The sequence below is a fragment of the Pyrus communis genome, chromosome 1, assembly GCF_041283825.1.
Source record: "Pyrus communis isolate YQ-2024b chromosome 1, ASM4128382v1, whole genome shotgun sequence".
NCBI lineage: Eukaryota > Viridiplantae > Streptophyta > Magnoliopsida > Rosales > Rosaceae > Pyrus > Pyrus communis.
In genome coordinates this window covers 19,430,102-19,450,137 of record NC_142565.1, presented here as the reverse complement: position 1 = coordinate 19,450,137, position 20,036 = coordinate 19,430,102, and the positions used below count along the sequence as shown (strand labels likewise).

Sequence of the window (20,036 nt, the reverse complement as noted above, 5' to 3'; positions counted from 1 at the left end):
AGTCTAAAAAAAAAAACAAAATAAAATAAAAATAGAGACTTATTTATTCTTAGTAGCAGATACCGCACACACTCACAAAGGCTTTGTCCAATCAGTGAAAGACGAATACTTGTTCAGGCGATCACGTCGATAGAAGGCTTGTGAATTTCTTACTTGTCTACTTGGCCAGGTGTGATCAATTCTTCCTCTATTTTCGTGCACAAAAGCAGCCTCTTCTTGACTATTGGCTTCTCTTTCAATTCTTAGGGATCTTGGCCCCCTTAAATTTTTTGCAGTCTAAATTTCTCTTTATGCCAAATCAAGATATATAAAACTGTAACGGGTATTATGTTGATCCAAATAATTAAGCACGTTTACTCTAGAATTCCAAAAATTAAACCCTTACTTCCACTTTTGATCTTTCTTATTATTATTCAAAGTACTCTACAAATCAACTTCATGAGTGAAATTGTTAGGGTAAACCGGATTAATAAAACCTGGGTTTGAATTGAAGGGAGCTGTCAAGGTTGTAGGAAAAGGTTGCAGGTGGCTCTTCGATTTCGGCTCGCGTGAAGATGAGCCCACCTCTAATCGTATATTGTCCAGACCCAATGAATCTTGAATAATGGAGGAGGTCCTTTTTTGATCGTGACTTTGTGATGGACACCAACAGTTTTCCTCTTCACGTACACTGTCACTGTGCAAAGAACCAAAAGTACTGTTGCCTTCGATTTCGTCCCCACGTGATGCCTTTGAAATATCACCAAAACTTTTGACTTTTGTGTAGTCTCCACGTGAAGTCTCCCCCAAACTAAATTCAACTTTTTTTTTTATTTTCAGAACAATCTTCTTCTCATTTATTTTCAAAACAATTCCTCTGAGAGAAAACCGGTTCCACTGTCTGCTTTCTCTGGAAAAATTTTGTTCCGCAGCCTGGCGGATAATCTCGAACGGCTGAGACAATTCTCCTTGGCGGATAATGGTGTCGTCGGTATTGTGTATTACCGCGAGAGGACGAGATCACGGGGAAAGAACATTACCACGCTGCTGCCTGCTATGGTTCAGTGGGTTGCTGTGGCGAGTCCACGGTGGAGGAAGGCGCGAAAATCGCGGGTTCAGTCTCAGATTTGCAGTAGTTAGCGAAGGACTACGAATCAATCGCGATGTTGCGGGTAAGCCTTTTGGGTTTTGTGACCAAATTGCAGAAAAGGGTTCTGAAATTATGGGTCTAAAAGGACGCTACAGGTCTTCAATTTTCTGTGCAAGTTTCATCTTTGCAGCCAGAAACCCCGATTGAAATGGGTTGTCTGAGGGCCTAATGGGACTGTAAAAACTTTCTGAATTCTGATAATTGTTGGATGAATCTGTATGATAAAATGGTTTATTTTCAGAAAGAATTTTGTTCTCTGTAGAATGAAACGGTGTAGGGGAATAAAGTTCAAATTGTTGGGTTAATTCAGGCCTAGGTTCAAATGGGTTGTAGGATGGGATTTCGAACGATTGGGTATTTTTGTGAGTTTTGGATTATACAGGAAAATTCTCAAATGACGATTTCGAACTTTCGATCAAAATCGGTTCAATATTTTCCTTGGTCACCAACGCCCTCTTCTCTGCAAGTTGAAACTTAGAAGGAACGTTGTTGGATTCGTTACTTGACGAAGAAAAAGTCTCGGATGTAGTTCAAGACATCTTCGGATGAAAAATGGGCAAATTGTTTTGATTCATGAAAACCTGGCTCTGATGCCAATGATAGAAATTGGGAAGTATCGTTCACATGAACAGAGGGTGAGTATGAAATTAAATGAGAGGGTGAGTATGAAATTGAATGAGGATTTGATAAATATATAAAGATGGAAGTAACTTTTCTGGAAGAGTTGTGTTCTTCAATAAAAGTTATAACTTCTAATGTTGAAATACAACTGTTTATATTCTTTCACTAATTAAATAAATAAATAACTATATTATTTCTTTTATTAATTAATTAACTTATTTTATTACAATCATATATATATTAGTAGTTATAATGTACCTTCGCACATGATTATCAATATTGTGAAAATCATGTTATCATAATCATATTCCAACAAATTCTTCTTCTTCCTTCTACTGGTTTCCCATCGGGAAAAGATTCAACGATGACGACAATTGTTCAACTCTACAGCTCCGACGGGGCGAAGCATGAGGATTGGTCTGGGTTTTTTTTCTTTCTTGTTTTGTTGAATTTCTGGGATTGGCAACACGAAATAAGGCATGGAGGAGGGCAACGACGGCGCTGGCATGGAGGGTAGTGGTGGCGGTGGCGACGGCGCCGGTACAGTGCGTGTTAGTTGGGAACTTTGATTGATGTTTACCGTAAAAGCGAGTTTAATTAAAGGGATAGCACTGATAAATTCGACTTATGTAAATTTTTTATTTTTTCACTGCCCGGCAGCACTTTTCCTTCGTCATCTCCATTCCCAAAGCTTTAACCTCCATCTCATCGTATGTTGGGGTTTTTTTTGTTTTTTTATTATGTTTAATTATTTTTTTAAATAGACAACTAACGAAAGATCTCTTAGAGCATTTCCAAATAAGATGTCAAATATAGTATGTCAAAATTTTATTTGATGGCTGATATAGCAAATTAAATACAAGTGCTAAATTCTCTTTTTTTCCAATAGATGTGTCAAATATTTATTTTATTATTTTATTGGGTCTAGTATTACATTAACTATTAAAAAATAATCGAAGTTTGTTTTTGTTTTTATTCTATTGGTTGTTAATGGGACCCATGTACTAAAAATTAAATTAAATATATTTGACTTCTTCTTTGTTTACTGTAAAAAAGGCAATTAGAAAGTAAGGAGTCAAATGACTCACATGCCACATCATATATGACATATCCATTGGAGAACACTTAAATGTCTTTTAATCATATTTGACATATTTGACATCTCCTTTGAAGATGGTCTTAAAACTTTGAGTTTAATCATCAAGACAAAAGATTGTTATAATAATTAAAATAGGCATAAGGAAAAGAAGACAAGTGTAGGCTCCATGGACACAAGGTATGCAACAAGTTCACATGGCCATTATCAAAACAAAAGCAAAAGGAGACAAAGAAAAAAAAAAGACAATAATTTAGTGCACGTTTCAAAAACAGTGTTGACAATTCCAACAGATTCAGAAACAGTTGAAGCAAAGTGACAAATTAAGAAAAAGTTGACAATTACCCAAAGTGACATATACACCATTTATTTTGAAAAGATTTTTTGTACAATCATATTCTCATTCATGTATACAAGAGAGGCTTTCCCTCATTGTAAACACCACACCACACCTCAATCTGCAAACACTTAAGCATAGAGCATATGAAGCTTTCCTAGCATCCTTTGTAAACACTTCTCCTTGTAGACATTTTATATATCAATAAAAGTTTAAGTGTACAGATTCAAGTAATCTCCAAGTCTTAAGTAAGTTTTCTTTCTTTCTTTAGTGTGTTTGTTTAATTAGAATTTCAATCCAAAATAGGAAAACAATATTGTAGTTATATTATTAACTTGTTAAACTGACGATCATACTTTGTTCGAGCACTCTTTCATAATTGAATACTTGCCATGCAAATAACTAGACATTAACCAAGGTACCTCTGAGTTCTTTGTACCTTTGAGTTCAGCCTTTAAGGCCTTATACCTGCATTGTGAGTGGTCGTCATGTTGAAACATGTCGAGTTCCATGTGCAAGGTTTTATGTCTAATTGTTATAATGGTCATCCAACTATTTAACTGGGTTTTTGCTATGAATTTGGTATCATAGCCGAATTTAGCATTTTAATAGTATAATTCTAATAGTAAAGTACCTTGAGAATGGAAGTCATTCACACAACTAATATTACACACTTGCTTAATTTTGTATGAACACTAGATATTATTGTCCTTGTAGACTTTGTCAACCACAACCACCAGATATTTATTCTCCTAGACACCTAACTATAACTAGCATAAATAGAAGATTAGCATATATCTCCAATAGAATTAGCAAGACTTTGAAGAATCAGAAGTTTTATCTTGGTTACCTTGAACACCCTTCATTTATTAGTAAATATAATAACACAGAAGTGCATCATAACTTATTGCAATAAAACGAGCAACATATCATACTTTAGAGACCCTAAGAGAAGAAAGAGAGTTAAAAAAAAACCAATTAGCTGTAACTTTAGAGAAAGGTAGACTATAGTTTATGATAGATTACCTTAATTTAGAAATTAGTGAACCACAAAAAAGAAAAATCAATCTAGATCAAAATAGTTTAGTTTGTTATTTTCCACTGAGAAAGCGTAATCATATTTTGCATAGTGAAGAAAATCCACAAGCTAATAGTATTGTAGATCTTATTATTAGTCAAGTAGAAAATATAAAATTAGAAAATAATAAGCATAATCTTGCTGTGACAGCCCGTCCCGGACATTTCGTACCGTAGGGGTGCAATGACGGTTTTGCCCCTAGTATGTTTGTCTCGTTGTGTGGTCGTTTTTGGGCTTTGGTTGGTTGAATTTGGACAACACACACTCACCCTCATTTCTCTCTCTCTCTGCCCTATCCCGAGACCCTCTCTCTCTCTCTCATTTTTCTTATCCTTTTCGTACGGACAACACCACAAACTCTTGAAATCGTCACGGATTGAGGGAAAAAACTACATATTTGTGTTCGTGAGGTCCTTAGGAGTTCAAGCATACCCATTTTAGGTAAGGATACCTTCGTTTTCACGTCGAACTAGGGATCCCCGATTTGGTCACTGTTCATGCACACGTTAATTCTTGTGTTTTTGGGAATTTTAAGCTTGTAGGAAGCTTGGTGAGGTACTTAGGAGGCACGTGGTGGTTCGTTTGAAGGTTTTGGACGTAGGAATCGTGAGTTGTAGGTTTGGCCGGAGTTGGTGGTGTTTTCCCGGCGAGATTCCGTGGGTTTTAGTGCTTGAAAGTGGTATGGATTTGTTCCTCTTGTTGTAAGCTTCATTTTGGTACCAATTTTGTGAAATTTGGTTGAAAAACAAGTGAGATATCAAGTTTAGAAAGAGTTTGGCCGAAGAAGATGACGGAATATTCCGTCAGTTTGGACGGAATATTCTTAACGGCGTTAACGGAATCAGTTAGATTTAACGGAATATTCCTGACGACGTTAATTAACGCCGTCAGTGTGCCAGGCACGTGCCTGCGTGTGGGCGGCGCGTGTGGCCGCGCCTTGGCTGGCGTGTGCGGTGTCGGAAAATTATTTTAAAAATATGGGGATGCTCGTGAGGTTGAGTAGATCACGTTGGTGTATTCATACACCCCATTTGAGCATTGTATGAGAAATTATTTCGTAATGTTGGTTGTGCTTTAAAATTAACGTATTTATAGTTGTTTCGCATATAGGTGAGACCTATCCGGAGGACGAGCGCGGTCACTCGACGTAAGGGGGTTACGACCCTTCTACATACCAGTGAGTGGGCTTTTGATTTTCCGTATATACTTATATAGTTGTGTTTTTCCCAAAAAGTGAAATGAAACGTTTATACGTTTATATGCCATGCATTATGTTTGCCGTTTATTTATGCATTATTAGTTGCACATATATATATGTTTGGTGCTGCAGACGCACATGTAAATGCTAGGTAAGTTATGGTTTATGTTTATATTCAGTAGTGATTTGAGATGCATAGAGAGCTCATAACCTGCACCCCCGATGTTAGTGCTCCTGCCCAGAGTTGGGCACAGTCCTTCACGTGATGTTCACCTCCCACACCCTATGCTCATCTTGGATCCAAGTTAGGTGCACAGTCCTGTCGTACAGATCACTTTAGGTGGTTCCAACTTGTAGGTGACCCACGATCATTCGCCCAGTCTTCACGTGATCGTAGCACTTGAGCATACTTATTATACACCCAGTCCTATCGTACAGACTACTTTAGGTGGTTCCGACTCGTGTGCAGGTATAGTTAGTGAGTTGGAGATTTGAGCTCTAGATTCAGCCATACAGGTCACGTTAGGTGACTTCGGCTGACAGATTACATGGCATTGTTTAGCATTACTTGAGTACTTGCATTTTATTTCGAGGCATTTGGCATGGCATATTTTCCGAGCATGATTTACATATATGTATATATTCTATTTTCTGGGAAGTATACAGGTTTTACGGCGAGGGGTTAGAACTTTGTTTATGAAATGATTTTTGAAAAGCTTTGTTTTTGCCCACTCACGCTTTCTGTTTTGCGCCCCTCCAGGTTCTAGTTTGGCTAGCGCTTTTGGTGGCTCCCCAGAGGATTTTCCCGGCTTATCTGACAGATTATCACCAGTGTAGGACCACCTTTGGGTGTGTTTAATTAGTGTTGTTTCTCTCGGACTGCACTAGGCCTTCCGTGCTCTGAAATTTATTTTTCACACTTACGCTTGCACATGTATGTTATTTACTTTGTGTATAGCTAGGTTTGTTTTTATTCGTACTTTTATTATTATTTTTTAGCTTCTGCACTGTGCACATGGTTACGTCACTTAGTGACGGCCAGCATGCCCTTATCTCGGTCGAGGTGTGTCAGTTTGGTATCAGAGCCTAGGTTTGGCATTCCTGTACTTTTGTGAGTATTCTAATGGTTTTTGGTGTCTTTTCTCAGAATTATGCCGCCTCGTAGAGAACCCCCTCACTCTGCTGAGGGAAGTTATCGCTACAGCTATTCAGTCAATGCTCCGCCCTCCCCAGAAGACTCATCTGGAGACTATGTACAATTTGAAGTTGGATAAATTTGAGGGCCACGAGGGCTTTGAGGGAGCGGAGCGATGGCTAGAACCTATTGAGAAGACCTTTCGTGTATTGCGTAATAAGGGGAATCTCCTTGTTAAGAAGTGGGTTGAGATGACATCGTGGTTTTTGGGTAAGGATTCTGCATTCTGGTGGGAGCAGAAGGTTCGTCGTTTATCCCCAGAGGAGAGGACTGATTGGGAGGTATTCATAGAGCTGTTCAGGAGAAGATTTGTGCCTCTTGAGTATATTGATCGCAAAAAGCAGGAATTTACTGAGCTGAGACAGGGGAAGTTGACGGCAAACGAGTACTACTGGAGGTTTATTGATCTGTTTCGCTATCATCCAGATGTTGCTGGCAATCCGGCAGAGATGCTTCGTCGTTTCCGTTTGGGCACTAAGAAGAAGTGGCGTTCGATGGTGACCACTACCCCTTGTGATACTTACCAGGAGTTTTATGAGATTCTGTTGAGAATTGAGGATTCCGAGAAATGCCCAGCGAGAGTGACGATGAAGAAAAATATGGTAACCAGAGAAAAGATGACAAGGGCAAGGTTAGGCAACGCTCGGACCTCGCAAGACCCAGAGCTTCAAGAGGGGTGACACTTGTTCTAGCTCTTCTAGAGGTGGTTTTAGCGCCACTGGTCAGGGTTGTGGTGGTAGGTTTGCTGGTGGTGCTAGAGGCTAGAGGCAGGGTGATACTGGTAGAGGTAGGGCCTCAGTTTGACGCAGGTGTAATAATCAACATTTTGGTGAGTGCAGGCGAGGCAGCGGCGGTTGCTTTACTTGTGGGCAGATGGGACATCGGGCTGCAAATTGTCCCAAGAGTCAGCAGAGGCCCCATCAGACTTTCTTGCCACCACTTGCACCAATCCAGCAGGTTCCTGGTCCTGGTAGTTACGGGCAGACAGGTCGAGGTGGTGCCTATTACTTTCAGGGCCATGCTGTTTCTTATGCCTCAGGACAGTATCCATATCCCCAGGATCCATATTCTTAGGGTGGTTATCCCAGTATTATGGTGGCTATATGTCGTATCCTCCAGTTCCAGCAGGCGGGTCTCAGTGGTTTCAGTGATGACATTCTCAGCAGCGGGAGATTGCTGCGAGTAGTGCGGGGTCTTCGACGCAGTCTGGTCAGCCCAGTCAGGGGTGTGGTGCATAGAGTCGTGGTGGCCAGACGAGTAGAGGTTGTGGTGGATGGCAGCAGACCCAGGGGCGTATTCATAATATCTCTCTACAGGACGCTCAAAATAATCCAGACTTGATCATGGGTACGTTAAATATCCTTAGTTATTTTGCTAGAGTATTAATTGACTATGGTGCTACACATTCTGTGATTTCTCATACATTTGCTCAAGTGACGCAACCTCACCCTACACCTCTAGAGTATGATTTAGAGTTTGCTATGCCTAGAGGGAAAAGATGTATTGTAGATCGTGTGTACCCAAGATGTCCAGTGATGGTGGAGGATGTTATTATGCCAGCTGATCTTATCCCGTTGGATATTGTTGACTTTGATGTGATTCTAGGCACAGATTGGTTGCATTTCAATCGTGCCAATATTGATTGTTATGGGAAAATAGTTACTTTCCATCGTCCTGGATTACGTGTGGTTACTTTTGTGGGCAAGCAGAGTGGGCTGAGACATGGCGTTATTTCTGCTGTGCGAGCGAAAGGGTTGTTATCTAAAGGTTGCCAGGGGTACTTAGCTCATGTGGTGTTGGATGATGCTGCTCCTAGTAGTGTGGAGGATGTAAAGGTAGTCAGGCATTTTCCCGATGTTTTTCCTGAGGATTTACCTGGTTTGCCGCCAAACCGAGACTTGGAGTTCACCATTGATTTGCTTCCAGGTACTAATCCTATATCTTTGACTCCTTATCGTATGGCTCCTGCTGAGTTGAGGGAATTGAAAGTTCAGTTGCAGGAATTAGTGGATAAGGTTTTTATTCAGCCTAGTACTTCACCTTGGGGAGCTCCAGTATTGTTTGCGAGAAAGAAAGACGGAACTTTGAGGTTATGTATTGATTATCGGCAATTGAATCAGGTAACGATTAAGAATCGCTATCCATTGCGGCGTATTGATGATTTATTTGATCAGCTTAGAAGTGCTTGTGTATTCTCCAAGATTGACTTGAGGTCTGGATATTATCAGCTGAAGATTAGTAGGGATGATGTTCCTAAAACGGCTTTCAGGACTCGTTATGGCCATTACGAGTTTCTGGTTATGCCATTTAGATTGACGAATGCACCAGCTACTTTTATGGATTTGATGAACCGAGTATTCCAGCCATATTTGGATAGATTTGTTATTGTTTTAATTGACGACATTCTGGTGTACACTAAATCTAAATCGGAGCATGTTCGACATCTTACTTTGGTGTTGAAAAGGTTGAGGGAACACGAATTGTATGCTAAGTTTAGCAAGTGCCAGTTTTGGTTAGACCAAGTTGCATTTTTGGGGCACGTCATTTCAGCTCAGGGTATCTTGGTGGATCTTCAAAAGGTGGCAGTTGTGGAGAAATAGGAGCAACCGCAAACCGTCACTGAGGTGAGGAGTTTCCTTGGTTTAGCAGGGTATTATCGACGGTTTGTTAAGGATTTTCTGTGATTGCTTTACCACTGACGAGATTAACGAGGAAAGATGTTAAATTTGAGTGGGATGATAAGTGTGAGTAGAGTTTCGAGCAGTTGAAGTATTGTCTCACTCATGCACCTGTTTTGGCACTCCTGGACGATAGTGGTGAGGTCTATAGTGATGCTTCTTTGAATGGTATGGGATGTGTGTTGATGCAGCATGGTAGGGTAATTGCTTATGCTTCACGACAATTGAAACCTCATGAGTTGAATTACCCTACGCATGATTTGGAGTTAGCTGCCATTATTTTTGCATTGAAGTTATGGAGACATTACCTTTATGGAGAGAAATGCAAGATCTTTACATATCATAAGAGTCTTCAGTATCTTTTCACGCAGAGGGATCTTAATCTTCGTCAGCGGAAGTGGTTGGAACTGCTTAGTGATTATGACTGCACGATTGATTATCACCCTGGTCATGCAAATGTGGTAGCTGATGCATTTAGCAGGAAGTCTCAGGGCTGTATCAATGCGTTGTACGCTAGTCGCGTTCCTCTTCTGGCAGACTTAAGATCCACGGGAGTGAGGTTGGAGGCAGAAGATCGAGAGGTGGCTTTACTTGCTAATTTTCAAGTTAGGCCAATTTTAGTTGATCGGGTGCTTAAAGCTCAAGTAGCTGATGAGGAAACTCAAGAAATAATCCAAGCTCGAGATCAAGGGAGGAGGAGAGACCTCAGAGTTTGTGAATCGGATGGCATGCTGATGCAGGAGGGTAGGATGTTTGCGCCTAATAATTTGGATTTAAAGAAAGCAATTCTTGATGAAGCACATATCTCGGCTTATGTTATGCATCCAGGAGCTACTAAAATGTATCATACCATTCGACCATTTTATTATTAGCCAGATATGAAGAGGGAAATAGCTGAGTATGTGAGTAGGTATGCTGTTTGCCAGCAAGTTAAAGCGGAAAGGAAGAAGCCGTTTGGGTTGTTGCAGCCGCTTCCCGTTCTAGAGTGGAAATGGGAAAACATTACTATGGATTTTGTGTACAAGCTTCCGCGTCCACATAATGGTTTTGACGGCATTTGGGTGATTGTTGATCGGCTTACTAAGTTAGCACATTTCATTCCAGTGAGGGAGAAGTATTCTTTGGGGCCGATTAACTGAGTTGTTCATCTCGAAGTTCGTGAAGTACCATGGTGTCCCTGTGAGTATTGTCTAGGATTGTGACCCAAGATTTACGTCTAAATTTTGGGTAGCTTTTCAGGAAGCTTTGGGTACGAGACTACTTTATAGTATGGCATATCATCCTCAGACAGACGGATAGTCAAAGAGAACCATTCAGACTTTGGAGGATATGTTGTGATCTTCGGTGTTGCAGTTTGGCGATGCTTGGCACAAGCGGTTGGATTTAATGGAATTTGCCTACAACAACAACTTTCATTCGAGTATCAGCATGGCACCATTTGAGGCGTTGTATGGTAGATCTTGTTGCACACCCTTGTGTTGGTCAGAGGTCGGAGAAAGAGTTTTGGTGGGCCGAAGATTGTTGAGGAGACTACTCAAAATGTTTAGGTAATCAAGTCTAACCTGAAGGCAGCCTAGGATCGGCAAAAGAGTTTAGCAGATCGGCATGCTACTGACAGAGTGTATAAGGTTGGTGATTAGGTATTTCTGAAGCTTTCATCGTGGAGAGACGTTGTATGATTTGGAAAGAAAGGTAAGCTGAGTCCCAGGTATATCGGACCATACATGATCACGGAGCGAGTTGGTGAGGTGGCTTACAGGCTGGAGTTACCTCCTGAGCTAGCTAAAGTACATAACGTTTTTCACGTGTTTATGCTTCAACATTATGTTGCGGATCCATCTCATATGATACCTCCTCAACCTTTGGAAATTAATCCGGATTTGACTTATGATGAGGAACCAGTGACGATTCTAGATTGGAAAGAAAAGGTTCTGAGGAACAAGATTGTGAATTTGGTGAAAGTTTTGTGGAGGAATCATTCTGCGGAGGAGGCTACTTGGGAAATTGAAGATCGGATGAGAGATTTGTATCCTCGGTTGTTCTTTGATCGTTAGTGGTTGCTATGAGTGGTTGTTTTGAATTTCGGGATGAAATTTATTAAGGTGGGTAGGTTGTGACAGCCCGTCCCGGACTTTTCGTATTGTAGGGGTGAAATGACGGTTTTGCCCCTAGTATGTTTGTCTCGTTGTGTGGTCATTTTTGGGCTTTGGTTGGTTGATTTTGGACCACACACACTCACCCTCATTTCTCTCTCTCTCTGCCCTGTCCCAAGACCCTCTCTCTCTGTCTCCCTTTCCTATCCTTTTTGTATGGACAACACCACAAACCCTTGAAATCGTCACGGATCGAAGAAACAAACGACATATTTGTGCTCGTGAGGTCCTTAGGAGTTCAACCATACCCATTTCAGGTAAGGATACCTTCGTTTTCACGTCGAACTCGGGATCCCTGACTAGGTCACTGTTCATGCACACGTTAATGTTGGAAATGTGCCTTAAAACCAATCATATGATAATACTTTACGGACATTTCACAATAGTAAACTAATGTAGTTTAAATGTAAAGGGCAAAGATTATTGTTTGAGCCGTCTCATATAAATGTTATATGCTTAAACGATAAGTCCAAGGAATATGTGATTGGAAGAATGCGATCTAAAGAAGTTAGATTCATGAGACCATTCTTTCGTTGACACATCCTAAACGTTCCTGATCATAGGATTGTCAATTGGGCATTGACATTCCGTTAAGATCAGTACGTGTTATGTCTTCTCTCAGGGAGAGTGACTAGTCTCGAGTCATTGGTGTGTGTGACATCAAGACAAGTACGTAGGTGCTCAATAGAGAATGAGTTCACTGAACACGATCAACGAAGAGTTCTCATATTCATGTCACATGAGAACTCATGGTTGGGATAATGCAAATTAGTCTTTTGACCTGAGGCATCACAGTTGTCTTGTGGTTAGGTCCTTAATCTTTGATTATGTCAAAGTCACTCCATCAGGAGGGTGTCCACGGCATCGTTGGGGTTAAGCCACTTAGCCATGGAGGCAAGTGAATGCGCAACAAGGGATCTCTAACCTTCAAACTGTTTGAAGGAGAATACTCTATGATATGATTAAGAATCTTTGGCCAAAGTATGAATGAGATTTAGGAATGTGTTCCAAATCACATTCAAGGTAATCATATAAGCACAAGACTCACATTGGATAGTAGACATGAATAAACTATCAAACCAAACAATGTGGTCAAGAGTATTGTATTAGAGAAAGACCGTATTGCATTTGTAACCTAAAACTGAATAGGTTCTCCACCTCTTCTGATTAGCTTGGGTAACCATGACATGCTGCTAGGCGTCAACCATGGTTTGTGGAAGCCCTAAAAGTGTATTATCACTAACGGGAGAATTGAAAGTAAGTTTCAATTCACAATCGATTTGAAAGAGTTTGAATCGCCCACTGCCTCGCTAAAAGGAACCTAATGGATCGTACACCGTGTAAGGTAGAGATTGAAGATTCAACGGAGATGAGTAAGAATAATTAAATGGTTTAATTATTTATGGCAAGGATTAATTAATATGATTATTAATCAAACGAATAAGTTCGTTAAAAGACCTCGGGATAGTTTTGGACCTTAAGGCCCAATGGGCTTCGAACGTCAAGTCCATTGACTTAAGTTGTGTGACAACTTAATGAATAATGATTCACAAAGGCCCAAATAGCCCAATGAATACCCTAAGGCCGGCCATTTAGAGAAAGAGTGGGTTTTGGACTTATTTACAAGTTTGCCACTCAAATGAATTAAGGTATAAGTGTGACTTTAGAGCCAAAATTCATTAGGGGTTGTTTTTTGGGGAAATTGGAGAAACACAAACTCTCCTTTCTCTCTAGAAATGGCCGACCACCCTTGAGGAAAACATCTAGCAATCTTACTTCCTCAAGGTCACTCATTTCTTCTCCAATCTTACCTTGGTGTGGAGACTTAGAGGTTCTCAATTTTGGGAACTTGGAGAAACCTTTTCATCCATCCAAATCCATGGATCTAAGATGCAAGGAATGAAGGCCCTCTCTTTGGGTGATTAGCCTTTGCTTATGCAAAGAGGAATCTACAAAGGTATTGATTTCTCAACTCACTTTGTTTTGAGTTGAGTCTTGGTTCACCTATCTACTAGGCTTTGAAGTTCATGGGTTAAGTTTTGTTTTTGAGTGCATATAAACATGATTCCGCCTTTTAATTGTTAATTGCATGTTGTTGATGTTGCTCAAATGAACTTGTTTTTCACAAATATTCCTTCAAGTGGTATCAAGAGCCTAGGTCTAGTAGTTGGTGAATCCTTTTGGGTTTTGTAGTTCATAGTTTGTGATTTGAATGTTGTAATTGTTACAAGCTTTATTCTTGCTTTTTTGAATGTAAATTTTGTTAGAAAATTTGCCATCTCAAATGTTGTAGATGTAGTTCATATGAGCATGAATTTTGGAGCTAAAATTTGGTGCCATGTTTTTTAGGGAAATTCGGCCAAATCCAAAGGGTGGATTTTTGGGTTCTTGTTTGACTTGTTAAAAGTGTTTTAAAGTGACTTTTGGAACCCCTATATACCCTAGTATGGTTGTATGTTATTTCCCTTAAGTTTGAGTGGTTTTGGGATGTTTTTGGGTGAAGAATGTTCATGGAGCTCTTATGGGTTTTTCATGAATGTTCTTCATTGTTCTTGATATGTTCTTGCCAAGAACAAAAGGTTTGGTGTTTTGATTCAAAGTTTTGATTTATTTCATAAAGTTTTTGTTTTGAAATATTTCTTATGTTTAAATATATTAGATATTTATTTTGAAAAATTAAAGAAATTTTAGTGGGTAGGTGTGTAATGATTTATTCCATTTCACACACCCCACTTACAAAAACTTTGAAATTTTTTTTATTACTTTGCTTCAAAACCGGCCACCCTATTCAATTAGGGTCCTTGTGGGGCTTTTATGCAATTACATAAAGTTTTGATACTTTTGTGTATTTGTACTTTGACCGAAAAGTTTACGTTTTTACGTAAAGGTCCAAAATCACTAAAAGGACAAATTGTTTTGCTCCTTTAATGAAGTTTTAGCTTTTGTGGAAATTTTTGGGTTCTAGTTGTAATTACATGAAGTAGTGGACTTTTGTGTTTTTACAAAGTGACCCCAAAAGTTTAAGTTTTTGCAAAATGGCCCAAATTAGGTAGAGAACAAAATTGTTTTGTCTCTTTAAATGAGAATTGGATTTTCATTTCATTTAGCTCCATTTAAATCAATTCTATGGATACAAAAACCAAATGAAAATGTTGCATTCAAGTTTAATTAGTTAAAGCGTTAATTAATTAAAGAAAGGGTGATTATGAACCTAAGCCTACTATAATTGAGCTATGTGAAAGGCCGTTTCAAATTTGTTTGAACCATGGGAATGTGTAGATTAAATTTTGGTTGTAATTTGATATGATCAATTGTTGTAAAAGAGCATAAGCTCTTCTTTACTTTAAAGTAATTTGATTTGATCAATTGTTGTAAAAGAGCATAAGCTCTTATTTACTTTGAAGTACTCCTTTCTTGTTTTATTCGATATGCATGAAATTGGAGTAGTTGGGTCCAACGCCCAATAAGACAACACGCCTTAATGTGATTAAACGCGTAACTAAAATCAATCACCATCCCTAGACCGAGATTCAACACTAGGCTCGTGTTGAATCGAATCAAAGGTTCATAGTCATCCTAAGGCCCTAAGGCAACTATATAGTCCATCAATGAATGCAAATCTTATGTTAGTAGTACCATATAGTCTTGCTTTAAAAACTGTTTTAAAAGCATAGTGGGAGTATTATATACTACTAAATCAATCATATGGACCAATAGTTGTAATAGGACCAAAATGTTTTAATTGGATTAAAATGTATGTTTATATGTGATGAGATTTGGTTGAAAAACGAGTGAGATATCAAGTTTAGAAAATTTTCCGGTTTTCCGGCGCCTGAGTTTGGCCGGAGAAGATGACGGAATATTCCATCAGTTTGGACGGAATATTCCTAACGGCGTTAACGGAATTAGTTAGTTTTAACGGAATATTCCTGACGGCGTTAACTGACGCCGTCAGTGTGCCAAGCACGTGCCTGCGCGTGGGTGGCGCATGTGGCCATGCCTTGGCCTGTGTGTGGGGGCGCATGAGGTGCCGGAAAATTATTTTAAAAATATGGGGATACTCGTGAGGTTGAGTAGATCACGTTGGTGTATTCATACACCCCATTTGAGCATGAGAAGTTATTTCGGAATGTTGGTTATGTGCTTTAAAATTAACGTATTTATAGTTGTTTCGCATATAGGTGAGACCTATCCCGAGGACGAGTGCGGTCACTCGAGGTAATGGGGTTACAACCCTTCTATATACCAGTGAGTGGGCTTTTGGTTTTCCGTATATACCTATATACTTGTGTTTTTCCCAGAAAGTGAAATGAAACGTTTATATGTTTATATGCCATGCATTATGTTTGCCGTTTATTTATGCATTATTAGTTGCACATATATATATGTTTGGTGCTACGGACGCACAGGTAAATGCCAGGTAAGTTATGGTTTATGTTTATGTTCAGTAGTGATTTGAGATGCATAGAGAGCTCATAACCTGCACTCCCAGTGTTAGTGTTCCCGCCCAGGGTTGGGCACAGTCCTTCACGTGATGTTCGCCTCCCGCACCTTACACTCATCTTGGATCCAAGTTAGGTGCACAGTCCTGTCGTACAGACCACTTTAGGTGGTTTCGACTCGTAGGTGACCCGCAATCATTCGCCCAGTCTTCACGTGATAATAGCACTTGAGCATACTTATTATACACCCAGTCCTGTCGTATAGACCACTTTAGGTGGTTCCGACTCGTGTGCAGGTGTAGTTAGTGAGTTGGAGAGTTGAGCTCTAGATTCAGACGTACAGGTCACGTTAGCATTACCTGAGTACTTGCATTTTATTTCGAGGCATTTGACATGGCATATTTTCCGAGCATGATTTACATATATGTATATATTCTATTTTCTGGGAAGTATACAGGTTTTACGGCGAGGGGTTAGAACTTTGTTTATGAAATGATTTTTGAAAAGCTTTGTTTTTGCCCACTCACGCTTTCTGTTTTGCGCCCCTCCAGGTTCTAGTTTGGCTAGCACTTTTGGTGGCTCCCCAGGGGATTTTCCCAGCTCATATGACAGATTATCACCAGTGTAGGACCACCTTTGGGTGTGTTTAATTAGTGTTGTTTCTCCCGGACTGCATTAGGTCTTCCGTGCTCTGAACTTTGTTTTTCACACTTACGCTTGCACATGTATGTTATTTACTTTGTGTATAGCTAGATTTGTTTTTATTCGTACTTTTATTATTATTTTTTAGCTTCCGCACTGTGCACATGGTTACGTCACTTCCATGTGACGGCCAGCATGCCCTAATCTCGGTCGGGATGTGTCACTTGCAGTCCTATTAGATTAGGAATGTGATTGTGTAAATCCTAGTGTATCTAGGGATATCTTGGAATATTCTCTATGGTTAGATACTATCCTATTAGAGTTGTAATCCTATTAGGGTAAGGATTTAACCTTCCCTACTACTATAAATAAAGGCACAATAGGATGGTACAACACACACCTCACAATTACATATCTATATCTTCTCTCTATGTGCCGCACCCCTTCTCTCTTTATGGCCTCCATAATTGTTCAGTAAATTATGCCTACAACACGTTATCTGCACACTCTTAACGCTGCGCTAGAAAGAATTTATTCTTCAATCAGGAGAGTATGACATTTTAATCATTCTTTTTATGATTAGTTTATTCTTTTATTAAATTGATCTACATGTTATTCATTCAATTAATTTTTTATTTGTTGAAAGTGATACAATGCATGGCTTTCTGAGAATGATCTTTTACAAATTCAAAGGCTTTTGTAGTTTGTTGCCAATCAGGTACATTTAAAATAAAGGAAGATATTTGAAATGACCACGAAGCATGAAAACATTCCCCATGATGCATGAACCCCCTACATTTCTATTTTCCTTTCAACATATATATATATATATATATATAAATAATTTTTTATTTTTTTTGTTCATGCAATACGCAATTATGCTATGTGGAATTTGTAAGTCAAAGCATTGAAATTAATTTAGAAGCAATTAGGGTTTTTTAACCCTAGAATTACAAAAAAATCTGAGATTTTTCGCAATTGAGCAGCGGCTCCACACTGCACCGCCAAGCCATGCTGGCTAGCCTGCAGCCACGCCACTGCTAGGACGGCGTCGTTTCGATACCATGGACCTCTCGCAGTAGCCCCATGAGCTTGCTACCACTGCACTACAACCAGGCCTCGCCTTGGGTTGTTTTATGCACGGGCCTAAAGCCTTGAGTCCACTCTAGTAGGCCAGCAAGCCTTTGTTGGGCTCTGTCCTTGTCTCGGCTCATTAAGCCAGCAAGCTTTCCTTGCTGGGCTTTGCCTGCACTCGACCTAGCCCTTCTTAGCAAGCTTTGTGGCTGGGCTTGCCTAGAACCGGCCCACAACGAAGCCAACTCTTGCTGGGCTTCACGCTCACCCTTCCCAAGCTAGCTCCGTCCTGGGCCTGTGCACCTACCCTTTTTGTGGCCTGCAAACCAGCAGCTTTGTTGCTGGGCCTATCCCAGACACACGGCCCATGTCTTGCAACCATGATTGGGCTGCTCCGTAGCCGTGACCATTAAACCCCTTTTGGGGCCTTGCCCCACACACAGCACCCAAGCCCACCGAGATTGGGCTATAATTTGAACCCGCATGTTATTATTATTTTTCCTTCTACGATCGAACCTGAATGGTTACGATCTATTGAATTAATTAAAGTGACCAGCAGTCCATTAATCTGATAATTAATTCAAAATTATTGACCTGAAGTTCAATTTTTGGCAATTAACTATTCAATAAATTATTTCTTTTCTTTGAACCATTGACTCCCTTTCGTTGTCCCGAAGCACTCACACTTGAGTTCCTGAAGCAACCCAAATCCACTACACTTAGTTGTACATTGTATTCTTTGTTCTTACAGGTACCTCCTTTGTATGAACCAAAAGTTCATAACTAGACTCGAACCTATAGTTTCTAATTTAGTGCCTTTGAAAACTGAAGTTTTCATAAAACAATACACCCATGAAAATTCGATTTTTTCATGTAAACCATGTCTTAGAACCCGAATGTTCTAACTTTGATGCTTATAGATATTTTATTTTCTATAGCACCAAGCACAATCTTGTTCCCTCTATTCGGTGGATTATTGTACCATAACAAGTTCGATTTCACTGATTTGGACGTTTCTTGACCCAAACCACTTTATGTGGGGTACAAGATGTGAATCTCCACTTGACTATCAAGAAGCTAAGTAATCATTGAAGCCAACAATGGCATGGAAGAGCTGAATAAGCCTCCACCATGATCTTCATTCGAAGACTTATGCCCGAAGCACTACAAATGGAAGTACCTCCTGAATGAGGATTCCATGGCTCTTTGGTTCACTCCTATGAACTGTCTAATCATGAAAGACATTGCCTGAAGCACACCATGATTATGTTCATGAATGAGTACAATTCTGAAGTTTATAAATCCTATCGAATTTTGACTGAAGAATATTTTTCTCGTCTTTCCATGTTTCTAACTTGGCCCTGAAGCAGCAGTGTAGAAAGCGAAAGTTTACCAAATTCTTGGATCTAATTACTACCATAAATGTGAAAGAAAGGTATAGACCCAGCTTCAGCTGAAGTCTATCGAGCGATATAGACCCAATTTAGCTCAGTTAAGGCCTACCGAATGATGATTCCCAGTTTCAGTTGGGGCCCACCAAATGGTATTGCTCTGCTTTGGCAGAGGTCTACCAAACAAACCCCTCTAACTTCAGCTAGAGCTTACCGAGCCCAAGTCTGGGTCTATCTTTCTCACAATCCAAATTCAAGTTTGTTTTTTACAATGTATGGTAGAATCAGGGCCAGCCAAGGTGTGGCATCATGCCTGAAGCATGATACTTGGCACCTAAGACCTAAAACTTTGAATAAGGGATAGTATTCCTGAACCTCAACCCTGCAGAATCTACTTCTATCTCAATAAAATAGATCATTGGTTATGCACCTGTTTGTGTCCCTACCAATGTCGTTAAAGAGTACTATTCTAGTAGTCAATATGTGAGACAAATTTTGCTCCATCGAATACCGTTGGAAGAGCAGACTTTTGACATGAATGGTCTTATTAGCCGAATCCCCTTAGTAAACCATTTACTTTGTGAACATTTTCCCATGTTTTTTGGATTCAAGTTTGGCATTTGTTTTAGTTATGGATAATCTTATCGATATTATCCTCGAATACAAGTTAATTGAATCATGTTCCTTGTATACATGTGACCGAATTCAATTAAACATGTGATTAGGTACGAATGTGGGAAAGTTAGTTGTCTAGATGAATACGATACTTTATACCTAAATCACATCTCTAGCAACGACTTCAGGTCTATCCAACCTGATTAAGAGCATTAGCACACTCCTTGTTGTATGAATGGTACTAAATTACCATTTAAGAGACCTTATACTCTCCCCGTTTTGGAAGAATGTCATTGAGTCTTAAGGATTTCTAAAGAACCATGATCATGAATGAAACCATTGAAGAAAATAGAGTGTAATATATTTGCACCACCCCCAAAAAGGAGC

The 20,036-nt window shown here is 39.7% G+C and overlaps 1 long non-coding RNA gene and 1 pseudogene across 1 annotated transcript; one reads left to right on the top strand and one right to left on the bottom strand.

The window, feature by feature from the left end:
- Positions 1-710: 710 nt before the first annotated feature.
- On the top strand, positions 711-2,636 carry LOC137743281 (uncharacterized). The gene is made up of 2 exons (XR_015966262.1): positions 711-1,151; positions 2,107-2,636. It is a non-coding gene; the product is annotated as an uncharacterized LOC137743281 (long non-coding RNA).
- A 5,053-nt stretch (positions 2,637-7,689) lies between these two features.
- Positions 7,690-20,036, bottom strand: part of LOC137719931 (uncharacterized) — a 32,819-nt pseudogene continuing 20,472 nt past the window's right edge.